Raw genomic sequence first — 17,514 nt, forward strand, 5'->3', positions numbered from 1 at the left:
AAGGGAAAGATTATGTGCCAGAGGTTCCGAGTGTCAGAGAGGTCTAACAGAGCAGAAGATAGAGTTCTGTAATAATTTACCACTGCTGCTGAACAACTGATGGGGGTGAGAATGATGAGGATGATATAATGTTTACTGAGTGATTACTCTTGTTAGATGCTTTTTCTGATCATCTATATTCATTTTCCCATTTGCTACTCACAACTATTCTAAATGATAAATACCCTTTTCACATTTTTTTTAACAGATGAAGAAATTGAGGCACAGAGAAATGTGACCTCATTAAAGTTGCAAAGTTAGTGGTAGAACAAAAAATTTGAATGAAAGTAGTCAGTCCCTAGGAACTGCACTTTAAACTGCGGTCATAAACTGTCAGGGATTTTATAAAGGAAGTGGTCATTGGGTTGAGCTTTTACCAAATATCATAGTTAAGGGAGAGAAAATAATAGGCAGGACAACCCAGGGGAAGGAGTCTGTGATTATAGAAGAGAAATTACAAAGCCAGAATGAATATTACATGTTTTAGGGATGAGAAATCTTGATTGAAGTTCATGGTGCCATATATCATGCAAGATGAAATTGGAATAAATTTTATTCTTAGAGGGTTTCAAATTCCACTGAACACATTATTAATGAAGTAGAAAATAGGAAGACATTAGAAGATGTTTTAACTAGTCACATAATGAAAGCCTTGTTTTTGGACTATTAGTTTTTAATGAGCATGAAAGTGAACTTGAAGGAGAAAAGAACAAGAGTCATGGTGTTCAAATGAAAAGCTGTTAAAAGCTAGGCTAGGAAGAGAAAGGAATATATGGACCAAAGAGACAATTTGAAGGAATAATAATCAGAGAATAAAATTGAGGGCTGAGTCAAGGGTACCTGTCAAACTCTGAGTGTAGGTGTTTGGTTGGGATTTTGGGTAGTGCCACTAATAAAGACAGTGAAACCTAGATGCAAAAGAAGTTTTGGTTTCCAGAAATCTGATTAGACTGAAAAACTCTCTGGCAGCAGGGTAGTGTCATATTTACTCTTTTAAACTTAATGAAGTGATAGGCATGGTACCTGGCAAATAGTAGGTAGTCAAGAAGATATTTTTTAATCCATGATTGAATGTAATCATGGTAGGATAATGAAACAAAAACTTAGTAGGCATCTATAGGTCTACAACTTCAGCGAGGAAGTAAAGTGAGAATACAGATTTAGGAGTTGTCTGAATAGAAGAGAATTCTATAAAGACATGAGAATGAATTAATTCATGAAAGATAAATTTGTTTTGAAAAAAATACAGAGGACTTAGTATAGGAACTAACTACTTGAGGTCTTAAAGCACTTCCTTCAATTTAAAAATTATGAAAAATGAAATAAATGCTTATTTATAGTGTTTGTGTGGCAGATTAGCCTTTTTGGATTAAATCCTGCCGGGAAAGCTTTTGTGATGTATCAATCAGTTTTGACATTTTTTTTTCAATCAAAGCCAATGAGATAGTTAATACATAAGAATGTAAAGTAGATTAGTCTGTCTCAGATACAGTATCATTTGATAAAGAAGAGAATATCTAAGTCTACTTGATTCCAAAGGAGAATCACCTAATGACTTTTGAAAATGTACCATAAAAAATGTAAGTAGAACATATTCATAGGTGATGCTCTCTTATTTAGGAATGGTATACCTAAAAATGGTAGCAGCAGTTGACTTTGAGTGGTAGGAGGAGAAAGAAGAGAACAGCAGAGTGATTAAAGTTTAATTATTATTTAGAAAGAGGCTAGATGCATTATATTATCTAAAGGTAGGAGAAACAAAAGTTTACACTTTCTTCCATGCTCCTCTGAAAGAGGTAAATACTTCCCAATAGGTAAAAATTCTATAATAGATTTATTTATTATTTATACTCAACCCTCTCTATTTTTATGAGGAGAGCATGACTAAAACCAGATGATTTCATTCATAAATAATTCATCTAAATAAATAAACATAAATGCAATACAACAAAATATGACAACAGCCAACCAACAAATGTCAGTGCCTCTGTCAGTGAGCCCCTCACTCTCCCTCAGGGCACCTGAGATGCCACACGGAACATATGACCTGACATCCAAGGCTGAGTGAAGATTCCAGGGTTAACCAAAATATTAAACATTAGTAATGCTTTACTTCTTTCTTAATATTGGAGATTGCCTGACAGAGGAGGGGGCTGGATGGAGGTGGACAAAGGGAGGGAAAGTGGAGACAACTGCAGTAGCATAAACAGTAGAATACAATTAAAAATTGAAAAAAGAAGTAAACTAAATAAAATCACACCATAGGAAACTATCACAGGGTATAGGGGAGAAAACAAAAAGACTTTAAAATATGCATGAATCCCTTTAACCATTGTTTTTTCATACCTGTAATTAGTAGTCTGGAAGTGGTTCCGTCATTACATAGCATCTACTTCTCTGGCTGGCAGCTGTCGAAAATAGTCCTAGAAGGAAATTTCGGACTCTTTCCTCTGAGATCCAACACATATGAGTTAACCTCCTTCTTCCAGGACTTAACCCTTCACACACGTCAGGCATGGACCACGGTTTCACAAGTGTTCTTGCCAGTATGAAGGTAGTCACATGCCATCTTTCTTTAGCCAATCATAGAACCATTCTAAAAACAACAGCTCGTTAATGAGGCATTTTCTAACACGCCTATAATCTCCATTATCATTAACCCTGGCTGTTTTCCAGAGAGCTCTGAGGACAGCACACATCCCATCAGGTCTTACCGCTTCCAACATGTGAAAAAAAAAAAAAGAACACTGTACTCACTCTATACAAGGTTTATACAGTTTGACTACAGCCTCGTAGTAAGTCAGAAGTGAAAATATGGATGGAAGAACTTGAATATATGTTCCTTATTTCAAGAAATACCTTTTTCTCATTCATATTTCTTTATTTTGCTGAAGGAAATGAATGGGAAATAGCCCCTACAGTAATAATTTTTAGAGTGTTCTTTGCTAGTACATAAAATGACTTTGTGATTATTAAGTATCTTTGTGATTATTAAGTATCTTTCCAATGAAACATTACATTTGATATTTATTCAGTTGTTAACTACTGCAAGACACACTTTTAAGCACTAAACTTTTGAAGATTTGAGCAGACATTTTTATTACACAAATTAAATTTGTGTAATAAAACAGTACCTTTAATGTTTGATTAAAAGATTTAATCAGAAGGTTTCAAAAGTTATTGAGCAAGTACCCCAAGAAAATATGTGTAGGTACATTTGGGTTTTAATTTATTGCTAATTAACAAAGGAGATATGTTCGAATTAGTGTACACTGTGCTATTCTTATTACAGGGCAAAAATTCAGGATCTTTTTGCTGAATTCTCTACTTCTTTCCAGCCACTAAATAATTTTGCAACTTTTCGGGGCTCAGCCTTCAGATATCTATCTCACTGACTTTCTGAAATACATGCTGTAGCATGTGGGGGTAATTGGACATGATGACTGCATGTTACATATTGTACAAACAAAAAGTTCTTATAATTACTTGTAAATTTTCTCTAATTTTAACATTATTTTTAAAAGAAAATCTTTATTAAGATAACAAAAAAGAGAAAACCAAAGTCCTCACATTGTTTTTCATAACAGGAAGGAAGGAAAAATAATTAAAGTTCAGGGAAAGGGATACACTTGGCTAGATTTGTAGAAATTTTATCTTTCCAAATTAACTCTCGAAAGTAGCTGGCACAATTTTGTGTGTATTAAAACACTCAATAAATATCCTTGGATAATTCTGGTTATGTTAATGCCTACAGATAAATATCTATTTCTTAATTAAGTTATATAACAATATGAGATTTCTAAAACTTGTAGCTGAAAATTTTAAAATCTTTTTTCAGCATTACTTATATCTTGTTAAATCAAGGCCTTCTGTATTTCTTTAATAATTAATATTCTATAGCCTATAGAACAGATTCTAAAATGCTTGATAGTTTGTCTAAAACAGATATTAACTATGATTTTTTAAATACATAAAATCCTATTTAAGAAATAGTATTTGTTTTGTAAAAGTGGCTACCTCAAGACTTTTGAGTTTCGTGAGAAAACAATTGATGATCAAGTGATCATCATTATTTTAATATTTATGTAAAATTAAAAAATCAGCAATGTGTTAAAATATTCAGTATTTCTTCTTTATTAATTTGCTCTAGATATTTTCCTCTGGTCTTCATTTATCCATTTTACAAGATGTAGTGAGATCCATGTTTACTCAGCACACTCAGATATGCAAAGAAATGTGATTTCTTCCCTTATACTATTAAAGATGCCATCTTTGTCCTGATGCCTGAATAATATGCACTAGAACTTAAATACCTGTGTCTTTTCATTTAATTGCTTTCAACTTTTCACTCTTTTTAACTGGGTACATTTTTTTTACCTGAAATAACTTTTTATTTTTCAATTATGGTTGACAAACGTTATATTAATTTCAGCTGTACAGTTAAATGCTTAGACATATAAGTTACTCAGTGACCTTGTTGATTAAATCCAGCACACATCTGACATCATATGTATTTATTACATTATTGTTCGGTTTACTTCCCATGGTGCACTCTACCTTCCCATAACTATTCTGTAACAACCAATTTGTATTTCTTGATCAAATCACCTTTTTCACATATCCCCCAACCCCCTCCCATCTGGCAACTGTAAAAATGTTCTCTGTATCTATGAGTCTGTTTCTGCTTGTTCATTTATTTTGATTTTTTAGATTCGACAGATAAGTGAAATCATATGGCATTTGTCTTTGTCTGACTCATTTCACTTAGCATTATATCCTCTGGGTCTATCCACATTGTTGTGGATGGTAACATTTTATTCTTTTTTTATTACTGAATCATGACCCATTCAATATATGAGGTCTGTCTGGAAAAAGTTCAGCTATTGTTAATATAACAAGAATGGTTTTCACATTGATGTAACCTGGCAGCCAAGGAGAGTGGACTGGAATGCACATGCATGAACAGTGACAGCTTCACTGTACTAGTCAGTGGGGTGGTAGATACCATTAAGTGAGCATGTGTACTGAGTGGCTGTTGCATTTGAGTGGCTCCGCACTCAAAATGACTGAGTGCAGAGAGCAACAAATCTGCATCAAATTTTGCATTAAACTTGAGCAGTCCTCAACAGAAATTATTGGATGATTCAGAAGGCCACAGCTATGGGCAACTGGTGATTGGCAGCTTCATCACAACAATTCATCTACTCGTGCATCATGTCTCATGCAGAATTTTTTGGCAGAACATCAGATTACCCAGATGATTCAGCCCTTCTACAGCCCAAATTTGGCACCCTGAGATTTCTGGCTTTTCCCACAACTAAAATCACCTTTGAGAGGAAGAGATTTCAGACCATCAATGAGATTCAGGAAAACACAATGGGGCAGCTGATGGCAATTGGGAGAATGGTGTGAGGTCACAACCTGCCTACTTTGAAGGGGACTGAGGTGTCATTGTCCTGTGTATAATGTTTCTTGTACCTTCTATCTTCTTCATTAAATGTCTTTATTTTTCATATTACATGGGTGGATACTTTCTGGACAGACCATGGTGTATACACACCACTTCTTTACCCATTCATCTGTTGATGGACCCTAAGGTTGCTTCCATATCTCAGCTATTATGCATAATGCTGCGATGAACATAAAGCTATATATGTCTTTTCAATTTAGTGTTTTGGTATTCTTCAGAAAAAATACCCAGAAGTGAAATTGCTGGGTCCTTCTTTGTCTTTTGCAATATAGCTCTTGTTTTAAAGTCTATTTTGTCGGGTAGAAATATTGCCTCCCCAGCTTTTGGTTTGTTTATTTCCATTTTATGAAATGTTTTTTTCATCCCTTTACTTTCAGTCTCTGTGTGTCTTTCAATCTGAAGTGAGTCTCTTATGGACAGCACATATAAGAGTCACTTTGTTGTCCTTTCAGCCTCCATATATATCTTTTGGTTGCAGTGTTTAATCCATATGCATTTAAAATAATTGTTGATAGATATGTATTTATTGCCATTTTATTATTCATAGTTTTACCCTTTTATTATTTTTCTTAAAGGAGACTATTAAACATTCACTTTAATCCTGTTTTATGGTTATGTTCAATACTGTTTCCTTTAATATTCACAATGCTGTAAAGTGTATGCCATTATTCTCGTTAAGCTAGGAGGTAAACTGAGGTAGCAGGGAGGTTGAAGAAACTTCTCAAGCCACAGTACGAGTAACAGAATTTGGATTGGAATCCATTTTTTCTTATTTACAAGTAGTTTTCTTTTCATTACCTCATCGTGTTTCACATTTTTCATTGTGAAGGCACTATTAGTTTTGGTTACCATTTCCTTACTTTGGTGAATACTGCAAAATGGTTGCTATCTTCAGTGAACCAAGTTTGAACAGCTGATAATTAAGAATGGTTTATGTCCCTTCTTCTTTTACAAGCTGAATCTCCGTAAGCAGTTTTTTTGTGTTGTGTGTGTGCGTGTGCAGCTGTACCATGGCTGCAATATTCTATCAGGATCTCACTCCCTTCCAGCTTTGTTTGTCTATTGCTGGACCCAGTTTTTGCTTATCCCTTGCATTCTAGATATAATTTTCTGCAGGATAATCCTGGTAACCCTCCAGAAGATTTCCTTGTACCCACCTCATAAGTATAGAACAGAGAGTAGAAATTTCTGGCTTCGTTGGAGAAAAGCTTGCTGATATCTTCATGGTGGGAGCCATGTTTTGATAGTACTATACCTGCTTGGCCAGCCCATTTCACTGAGGTGGCTCCTTCCAGTTCCTCATGGGATCTCAAGCAAGATCTGAGAGCATATTGTCTCACTCTTTACTCTGCATATCTTGCTCCCACCTGGGCTCTTCATTTGCCCCTGAGACACACTGGCTTGCCCAGCTGGATCTGTGCGACTAAAGTCTATATGTGGACAAGTGGGCAGTGTTGCTGACTTGCTTCTGCTCACTAGCTCACCCCATGCAATGTGACTGCTGTTGTGCACACTGTCTCTGCTGTCTGGGGATCCCACTTCCCCGTGGCCACTAGAAGAGACCAGGTGGTAAAACCTAAAAGCATGTCACTGTTGATTCACCATAGGTTGAGTTTAGTTCACAGGCAGATAGGAAAGGTAGGATAAATCTTTAGTTTTTAGTTTTCTCCCTGGTCAAACTACTCAGGAAGACAGTTGCTCATACAGACTTCTGAAGATACCCCTCTAAGTTGGATGTAAAGCTCCAGCTAAATTGGTGAAGCACCTCTTGCCTGTGCTCCCCAGCCATTCTTGCTTCTTTGACCCCCTTCCCTGACTCCTCCAGAATTGCATACCCTTGAAAGTAAGGTTTTTGCCTCCGGCTCTGTTTTCTCAGAAATCCAGACTAAGATAGTTGGTAAACCTGGCATCTCCTACAATTAGCCTCTTTTCCTAGGGTCAAATCCTATTCGCCTCACTTAAAAGGATTGGCAACAGCTTTAAATTGTAGAAACTGAATCTTTGTGAACCTACTTATAATTATTTGATTGAGATAAAAGAGAACAGAAGAGAGAATCACATTTACTGGGCTCTAGGAAAGTGGAGGAGAACTAAGAGAACCATGACAAATTTCCTGACTAACTTCTGTGCTTCATAGGTGACAGATGGTATGGTGGGTGGAAGGGAGTTATACATGCAACTATTCGAGTCACTAGCACTGAAAATATCTTACCTGATTTGCAAGAGGTGGAGCTTAGGATTTTTTTTAGGTACTGACATATCAGAAATAATTTTGATGTAGCAATAGATGAGTATATGGATAAACAGGTTATCTCATGTGGAATTGTTTATGTGCATACTACCGTGATTTATATTAACACATACTATTCATGGCCAAATATCCAGAGCAAATTTGCTGATGTTCTACGTTAGAATAGCAGCCTAACTTGAGAGAAGAAAAAAGCACATCATGACCACTATTTCTATTTCTCTGATAGGGAGAAAATTAAATGAAGACAACCCTATCAAACTCTTGAGAGAGGGAAGGTCAGACACATAAACTACTTTAGTTGGAGCTATCAACTTTGGTCCAGTAATTAGTGGTCACCTAATTGATGTGTATCTGCAAATGTCAGAATAAATATCAAAGATAAAGACAGGGGATCAAATGTAACATTTATATTTAAAATCCCAATGTAAAACTCTAACATAATGCTATATATCAGATACTTTGGGTCACATCAAGTTTCTCATCAAATGTTCAGGATAACCTTGGATGACCTGCTTGCCTAATATACAAGCACAGGTCTGGTTTCTCTTCCACCTTTAAGCAATCTCATGCCATGTGCTTTGTCTTATGGTAGCTGAGGTTGCAGGAGTTCAAAATGTATTGTCACTTGAATGACTAGGTATCCATGTGACAACACACATTACCTCATTTTAAATAATATGTTAGAAGTTTAACCTGTCTTGGTTTAGGGGAAGCTCTGATTAATGTCTTTATCATTTGCACATTGAAATGAATAGTTATGCCACCCAAAAGCATTGTTCTTCCAGGTGTTTAAGCTGCAGCCTTTTAGAGCAATGACTCATTTCCCTCTTATGTGTCTTATAATTTGGCAATTCTTCTGTGGCACCTCTTTTATTGGTAATAAATTCTCATTTCAGCAAAGAGCCAATGATGACTATTAAGAGGATGTAAAGGACCCTCCTGATATTATTCTAATTTAAATTATTCATTGGGAAAATGAAAATGGCTGCATATAACTTAATCAATTCATTAGCCTTCAATGTGAATGTGTTTTTCAGCAAATGTTTACTACAGGCCCACCATGCAGAGACACTAGCCCATATGTGGAAGTGATGGTAGTGAATACAACAAAGACCTCTCCATCATGGTAGGTTACAATCAAAGAGAGGAGGTTTGGAGTAAACAAAGATAATGTAACTCCAGGTTGCGTTCAGTGCTGTGGAGCAAATTAAAGCAGAATAAGCCCTGGAGAGGAAAGCAGAAATGGGCACTACTTTAAATAGTGAAATGAAGAAATATCTCTGTGAGGATGGGAGTTGTGAGTTAAGACCTGAAGAACAGAATTATTTGATAAATTTAAAATATTTATTAATTTAATGGCTTTTAAAATAAAATTGTATCTTATTTATTTCAATAGCAATCATATGTATTTAAGGTGATAGGTAAAGTATATTCAGTTTAAAGTATAGTTTGGAGCACCAATGTACATGAGGATTCCTTGGGATCAGTACACATCCCACTCCTGCCCTTAGGGCTCCAAAGCTGGTAGTCATTCCTCTAGATCAGCCCCATATGCCCACTCCTACCCCTCGACTCTTTCACTTCTTCCTCAGTTCCATGTTCATTGCTTTATTCAAGTTCATTATTCCCTTTACCTGAAATGCCAGCCTTTTCCCACACTCTCTACCTATCCAAATTCTCTCTTCTCATCAAAGCCTAGCTTCTATAATAACAGATCATCTTGTGGTAGGGAGAAGGGTGGGGTTACTGTGAACTAAGCATTGTTTTCAATGCTTTATATTTATTATGTTACATATGAGCCTTAATAGTATTTGCATTGCTACTTTGTAGACAAGGACATGGGCACTTGAGAGTTCAAGGAACATGCCTAAATTCATAAACTGGTCAATGGCAGGAACAGGATTCCAACACCAGTCTGATGACTCCAATGTGCTCTGTGCTTTAAACTCTCCAGTGTGCCTTCCCAGATCATTCTGGGGCAATTATTCTATTTTCATATTATCTTATCTTACAGAATGCTTACAGAAAGTGAACTTCCTAATTTGGCCTTGCCTTGCTTTGTCTACTAGTACTTCATATACAGGGGTAGGCCAGAGCAGACTACTACTACTAATAATAAATAATATAATAATAAATAAATAAATAATAATACAAGATTAACTCCATGTTTCACATACTCACAACTGTAAACCTACTTTTCCCCACCCATGTTTTAGTTTATGCTTCCCCAGCTTATAGGCAAAGACCATATTTTGTGATTCTTGACCAGATTCAATATTGGTGTTAACTATTCTGAACACATGTAGATTCAGAAAGTACTTGTTGATTAATCACTAAGCACACATCTAATATTTATTAACTTTCTCCCTGTTTGGTATATTTTTTTCCTCAGTAAATTTAACAAAGTCTTCTCATCTACTTTCTTGCTTCCACAATTTCTTCAATGTTCTCTGCTTACGAAAGGCATAACTACCATAGTTCTACAGAAAGGCTAAAAGCTCAGTTATACCTCCAGTCCCTTTTGTCTCTTTTTCCCTTTGCATGGTATGCCTTAGTGCAGGAAATATTTTTTGATGGCCTAAAACACTTCAGCTTTCAAATTCAGCTAACGTCATCTTCTCTTACAAGAACTGCCTTGTCTACTGGAAGTTTGAGGTGGTCCCTGTGAGCTTCAGCAACAATGACTATATTATACTGTTATAAAACATAGCACTTTATTTTGAATTATGCATTTGTTTATTTGTCTCCATATAAGCTCAAAGAAAATGTGGATTGTTTTTTACTTATCTTTATGAGAACTTACCACATAGTACTTGGCAGAGGGTTAATCCTTAGTAAATGTTTGTAGAATAAATGAATATATCAAGCAATAAACATTATTTGACCAGGTATCTAAAGTGTAACTGTTCCAAGTGCTGGAAAAGAGTCTAAAAGCAGGGCAAAAAGATAACAAATCAGTTGTTTTCTGAAGTGCACTCCTATGCTAGCCAACTCTTCAATTACTTTTGTGAAAGGTTCTGTGTCTTTAAATTTATGAACTGTGTTTATAAACAAATTTGGAGGAATGGGGAAAAGGAAAACAGATTGACATTTTGAAAACAAATTAGCTATTAAATTAACTAAAGTTTTTCCCTTTTGACTAGCTAGTAGCTTCTTTGCCTGATATAATATGTCTGCTATAAATGCTTAGGATACATTCATAAGTGGATTGTTTCATATCAAAAAGTAATACTCCACTGTACTGTCTGCTGATTCTATAAATGGAAAACTGTGCTCATTTCTTTTAACCACATTTGAAGAACAGTACTCAGAAGTGGAAAGAGATCCCTAGGATGGTCCAGAGCGTGGAGCTTATAGAAGCACTTGATGAAGGAACAGGTTTGAAAGGAAAATTTGAAGGGCTGCTTGATGAGCCACCAAGAGAAGAGGATTTTAATTCTGTGTCACTCCTGAGTGCAAAGCTAGGGCAAATGAGTATGCCCTCTTATTTCTCAGCCCCCTTAGAGTTAGAAGGGGCCATTCGAGGAGTTCTGGCTAATGATCTAGGAGCATTAGTGAATATATTTTCAGTTGTGCTAACAGATCTATTGGCAGTTCTCTCTTCCCTCACCATGGAGATGGTGGAAGCCACATGTTCACATGAATGCAACAAGACAAAAGCAGCCTGGATCACAGACCCAGCTTCCTTGGGGAGAGTTTACTAGTGGAAATAGTATATGAGTGAGAAATAAATGTTGACATGTTAAGCTATGGAGATGTAGGTGTGTGTTACCCCAGGTGTGTGTATTAGCCTATCCTGACTAATAATACATCATGGTGTTTGACAAAGTGTCTTTTGGATGCCCTTCGCAAGCACCTCCACCCCTTCACCAGGAAGTGTTTTCCTGGCTTCCTCTTGTTCATCTTATAGGACTTGTCTCAGCTTTGATTGCTCCCACCTTCCTTTCTGAATTAGTTTGCTCTTCCACATGCTTTTTGTCATACATGGGGGTTAATGATTATCGGATGTTTATGGATTGATGCAACTATTTTGTGGATATTGGTAATGTACACTTCCCTTAAGAATAATTAGCATAGATCAGTGGTTTTAAAAGTCCAGCCTGCACATCCATGAGGTGTCTGCTAAATCAAACCAATACTGCAAATGCAATGGTGGCTAAAACTCCTGGCACCTTAGCAAATCAAGACAGTGGCATCAAACTGTACAAGGAGTCGTTGTATCATTGTATTCTTCACTGCCACACACTCATGGGGCTAAAGATCTCACTTCATTTGAGAATTCCATGGTTGAAACATTAAAAATTTGTAAGCTACATAAAATTTTCATGTTGAGTACATGTCTTCAGTGATATTCAGAATGACGAATGAGAAATACAAATAAGCACCTGTGCTGCATACTGAATTAAAGTGGCTGTCCCAAGTGAAAGCACTTGAACAATTGTATGGCTTGCACACTAAGCTCACCACTTTTGTCACAAAACAACATTTTATTTGAAAGAAATGACTGGCAAATGATAGCTACGTAGAATTGGCATTTGGCAGGCATGATCTTGAAATAAACAATGGAAGCTCATCAAAAGTGAAAAAACTGACAATATGCATTGCTGATCACAAAATTTGAGACTTTTCATGAAAATTAGAATTCTGGTAAATTTATATGTGTTTCTGTGAATGTGACAGTACCCTCAGACTTAAAGGCTTTATAATGGGATCAGTTCTGATATCAATGTGTTATTTTTGATATTGTATTTTAAAAAGTGTCAACATTTGGAAAATCTGCATAACTAAATGATAAATACTGTTACAATATCATGCATGGATAAAAGCTGCATTCAAAAAACAAGACAGACTAATGGATTTTTTTTTAATTTATTTTAAATATATTTTATTGATTATGCCATTACAGTTGTTCTATTTCCCCCTTTCATTCCCCCTCCACCCTGCACACTCTCTTCCCCACCATTCCCCCCCTTTAGTTTATGACCACATGTCTCAAGTTCTTTAGATTCTATATTTCCCCTACTATTCTTGCCCTCACCCCTATTTTCTACCTACCATCTATGCTACTTATTTTCTGTACCTTCTCCCCCCTTCTCCTTCTCCCACTTCCCTGTTGCTAACCCTCCATGTGATCTTCATTTCTATGGTTCTGCTCCTGATCTAGCTGTCCTTTTAGTTTCCTTTTGTTTTAGGTGTGGTTGTTGATAACTGTGAGTTTGCTGTCCTTTCACTGTTCATATTTTTTATCTTCTTTTTCTTAGGTAAGTCCCTTTAACATTTCATATAATAAGGGCTTGCTGATGATGAACTCCTTGAATTTGATCTTATCTGAGAAGCACTTTATCTGCCCTTCCATTCTAAATGAAAGTTTTGCTGGATAGAGCAATCTTGGATGTAGGTCCTTGTCTTTCATGGCTTGAAATACTTCTTTCCAGCTCCTTATTCCCTGTAAGGTCTCTTGAGAAATCAGCTGACAGTCATGGGAAATCCTTTGTAGGTTACTGTCTCCTTATCTCTTGCTGCTTCTAGGATTCTCTCCTTCATTTTAATCTTGGCTAATGTAATGATGATGTGCCTTGGTGTGTTCCTTCTTGGGTCCAACTTCTTTGGAACTCTCTGAGGTTCCTGGATTTCCTGGAAGTCTATTTCCTTTGCCAGATTGGGGAAGTTCTCTTTTAATATGTGTTCAAATAAGTTTTCCACTTGTTGCTCTTTCTCTTCCCCTTCTGGTACCCCTATAATTCAGATGTTGAAGTGTTTAAAGATGTCCTGGAGGTTCCTAAGCCTCTCCTCACTTTTTTGAATTCTTGTTTTTTTTTTTATTTTTTTCTGTTTGGTTGTTTGTTTCTTCCTTCTGGTCCACTCCCTTGATTTGAGTCCCAGTTTCCTTTCCATCACTATTGGTTTCCTGTGCATTTCCCTTCATTTCAGTTAGTTTAGCCTTCATTTGTTTCTCTAATTTGTGACTAAAGTCGACCAGTTCTGAGCATCCTCATAATCAGTGTTTAGAACTGTGCATCTGACAAGTTGGCTATTTCTTGGTCACTTAGAGTTATCGGCTCTGGGGCTTTGAGTTCTTCTTAAGCCATAATGTTTTGGACTGTTCACTCCTGTTACATATGAGGAGTGGAGCCCTAGGTGTTCACCAGGGCAGGGTAACTCAGTTGCTGGGTTGTGACACTGTATGTGGGGGTGGGGTCAGAGAGGGATAATAGCAGGGTCCCCCCCTCTGTTGCTTCCCCTCGGTCTGTATCACTGCTCGCTCCTTCACTGGTTTATCTGTGCACAAATGTGTGACCGTGGTCAGCCTGCCACCTTGCGCTCTCACTGGGTCTGCCTGTTGCTACCCCATGCCTGGGATTCACCAACTGCCGCCCACACCTGGGTCATTTCAGGGGATCTTTCCTGCCGACCCTGCTCCACTGCTGGCTCTGCCCCTCTTACCGGTCTGGCTGAAGGGTTCGTTGTTGTCTGATTTCTGTATAGTTCAATTTTCTGTGTTTTAGCTGTTTTTGTTACTAAAACTTTGTTGTCTTTAAATTTGGTTGTGCAAGGAGGCACAGTGTTTCTACCTACGCCTTCATCTCGGCAGAAGTCTTAGACTAATGGATTTTTAAGTAACAGAGCACAAAAAGTGCACTGATACAGATGAATTGGGAAGAAACTGCCATTTGTTGGATATTGAAGTATTTACAAGGGAGAATACCTAAAAATGCTATTCACATGCTCTTACCCTTTTCAACTACATTCCTGTGACATGGCAGGCTTTTTTCATATAATCCAACCAAAACAACATACTGAATAAAGAATCAGATATGAGAATCCAGGGGTCTTCTATTAAGCCAGATATTTAAAACTCATTTGCAAAACTTTATTAGCACCACACTCTAACCAACTGAGCTAACCGGCTGCCCGCTTTTTTGCAAAACTTTAAAACCATGCCACTTTTCTAAATTTTTTCTTGGAAAATATATCTATTGGTTAAATAAGAATGTTACATTCACATGTAAAAAGCCTATTCTTTTAAGTAGATTCTTTTAAATATTTTCAGTATTAATTTTTAGTATAATAATTATCAACAAATATAGCCTATGTAAACAAAAGCTCTTTGAAGGTCAAAGGTTGAGAACCACTACTATCAAATATCTAGGATCAAGACTATGGACTTGGCAAAGTGAACACTGTAGACTGGCTGCCCCAGTACAGAGAGTGAGCACCTTCAGATCTTCAGTTATAACAAGTTATAGTTATAACTCTGATTAGTTATAACAAGCCCTTCAATCTTGTTTCAGGATAAAACCTGTCCCCAAAGAAAGTGGCAAACTCTCACAATGCCAGGTTTCCAGGTACAGAAGAGAGTTCCTCAAAATAGCCTGATTCAACTTTGGTGAATCCACCCACCCTCCCAGTGCCAGGGCACTGCCACCCTTAGCTCCTACACTATTACCCACCCCAGAAACTAGAGAGAGCAATGGAAGGACCCTCTCAACTACTTCATCAATCCAACAGTAAAACTTACAGATTCTTAGATGAAAATACTAAGAGGCTACTTAGTATTTTCTAAGTAAAAAGTCAACTGTTGTTTTGAAACTGTGAGGCTGTCTGAGCAGGCTCATTTGTGAAAGAAAGTATATAATCACACAAAATATAGTGCATGTGTAGGAGAGTTGTGTAAATAAAATTAAAGAGAAAAAAGTGAAAGCCCAGCAGAGCATGGGCAACAATGGAAAGATCCATCTTCAGCCTCTGCGAAGGCTCTCTCCAGAGGATGCTGAGGGCCCAAGTCCCCTTCTCGCCCAGAAGAGCAGCCCTTTTTAAGAGGAACACATGACACAAATTCAAGTGTTTTTTTTGTTGCTTTTCTTTTGACAAAACCAAACATTTTTTGAGAAAATTAGTAAGCCAAGAAATTAATGTATTATGGAAACAAGGCCTCAAATGATACCATCAGATCATAAAAGAGCAAACTAACAAATCTGGCAAATGTATTCACGAATCTAGAGAGGTATGTGGAAAGTCTTGCAACTGAGAAAGAATGATTAAAAAGAAAAAATGGGCAGCTAAAAACTGAAAAGGTAAGTCCAGTCAGTTATAGAACCTGCCCCCAGCTGAGGGCATTGTCATGGGCCTAATCAAGGAGAAGCAAGGAGCAAATAGAAAATGGGTAAGGCAACTACAAAGGAGAAAAGCAAGCCAACAATAGTCCAGATTTACTCCACAGCACTGTAATAGAGACGTTCTTCCCAGGACTTAGAAAAAATATATTATGATTACTGACAGACGCTGAACTCTCTGAGGTTAAATTTCTTCTGATATAAACTGAATAAAGAATAATCCTTGCAAGTAATTATTACTTTCTTAATCTCAGAATTTTAAAGTGTAGAACTTAAATGTGTGTAATACATAATGTACATTGTTGCAAACATTAAAAACTCTTATATTTGAAACCTTTTTATTATGCATTGATGCATGCATATTTCTAGGCACATGGAATTAATTTATATGAAGTATTTAAAATAAAAATGTTTCTAATCAAAATTCTCTGTGCCAAATTTTGCACTACTATAACATAATGATAATGTCAACACTGTTTGGAAAAGGATTTAAAATCTTTACTTATGAATAAAAGCATTAATTTAATTGCTTTTTACCTAAAATTGCCAGTTTACAAAATTAAGCAAATACAGTTTAAGTTGTAATCTTTTATTTAGGGTATGTTCTATCATTTAACAATATTCACAGCATTATTTATCTGTTTCAAATAATGTATAAGTGGATCTGATGCTAATTAACAGTGCTTGATTATAAACAGTAATCAATCAATTTTATGTACAAAACAGCTGCCTCTGCATTGCTACCTCCCATTGCAGAGTTTGTCATCCACAAACTCATATTCGATAAGATACAAAATGCAGTATAAATAATACTTAGAAGTTGAAGTAATTTACAAATAGGCTCCATAAGGCTCTTTTAATCTGAATTAAAAAGGAAGGTACACAAACATTTATTTGTAATAAAATGCTTTTTTTAATAAAAAGTGAAGCTTGTTATTTCACACCAGTAAACTCTGGTTCTCACAGACAGATGGTGTCCAAGATGGAATTCTGGCAAGGTTCGAGTTAAATAGTTCAACTACTATGGAAGCTGCATCTGAAGTCTCAGAAACATAATTGCAGGGTTGAGAAAAATCTTAGGGGGCACTAGTATCACTCTTTCCTACTGCTAATCTCCATTTTGAAAGCCAAATCCTTCATCCCATTACCCCTCTGGATGACTAGATACCCAGCCTCTACTTGAATCCTCCTGAACCCTCCAGGAAGAGGGCAGAGTTACTGCTTTTGTTATTCTTCCTCTTTTATGGCAGCTCACAGGAGCAGTTGTCAGAGAGGTTACCCACATATCACCATGACAAAATTGGGTGATTTGACACTCTCCGAAGATGAATTGTTCCTTTTTATTCATACATGGTTGAGTAACTCCTTTGTATGACTTATTTTTCTTCTCCAGTGAGTCTGCATTCTAATAACAGTAATTGATCCTTTTACCTGACATTTCTATTTATGATAAATGAAAGCAAAAGAAAATTGGGCTCCTTTGAAATTTTCAGTGTTATTTTCTCTTTACTCCATCACATGGTCCTCAGATAACCATGGTATACTTCATAGAGCATAAGGATTAACTGGGATAACATGAGGGGGAACCCCCCAAAAAAGAAATTATTTATAAAATATGTGTATTTATTCTTACATATTTA

The 17,514-nt window shown here is 36.5% G+C and overlaps 1 protein-coding gene across 1 annotated transcript in view; it reads right to left on the reverse strand.

Moving 5' to 3' along the window:
• The window catches only part of LOC119052681 (transmembrane protease serine 11F), a 66,532-nt gene extending 64,086 nt beyond the window's left edge, over positions 1 to 2,446 (reverse strand). Inside the window, exon 1 of the mRNA XM_037150035.2 lies at positions 2,386 to 2,446. The gene's annotated coding sequence lies outside the window, so the exon portion shown is untranslated. The remainder of the gene's footprint in view (positions 1 to 2,385) is intronic.
• Between the last annotated feature and the right edge of the window lie 15,068 nt (positions 2,447 to 17,514).

The sequence above is a fragment of the Artibeus jamaicensis genome, unplaced genomic scaffold, assembly GCF_021234435.1.
Source record: "Artibeus jamaicensis isolate MK-2021 breed Jamaican fruit bat unplaced genomic scaffold, CSHL_Jam_final contig_908, whole genome shotgun sequence".
Taxonomy (NCBI): domain Eukaryota; kingdom Metazoa; phylum Chordata; class Mammalia; order Chiroptera; family Phyllostomidae; genus Artibeus; species Artibeus jamaicensis.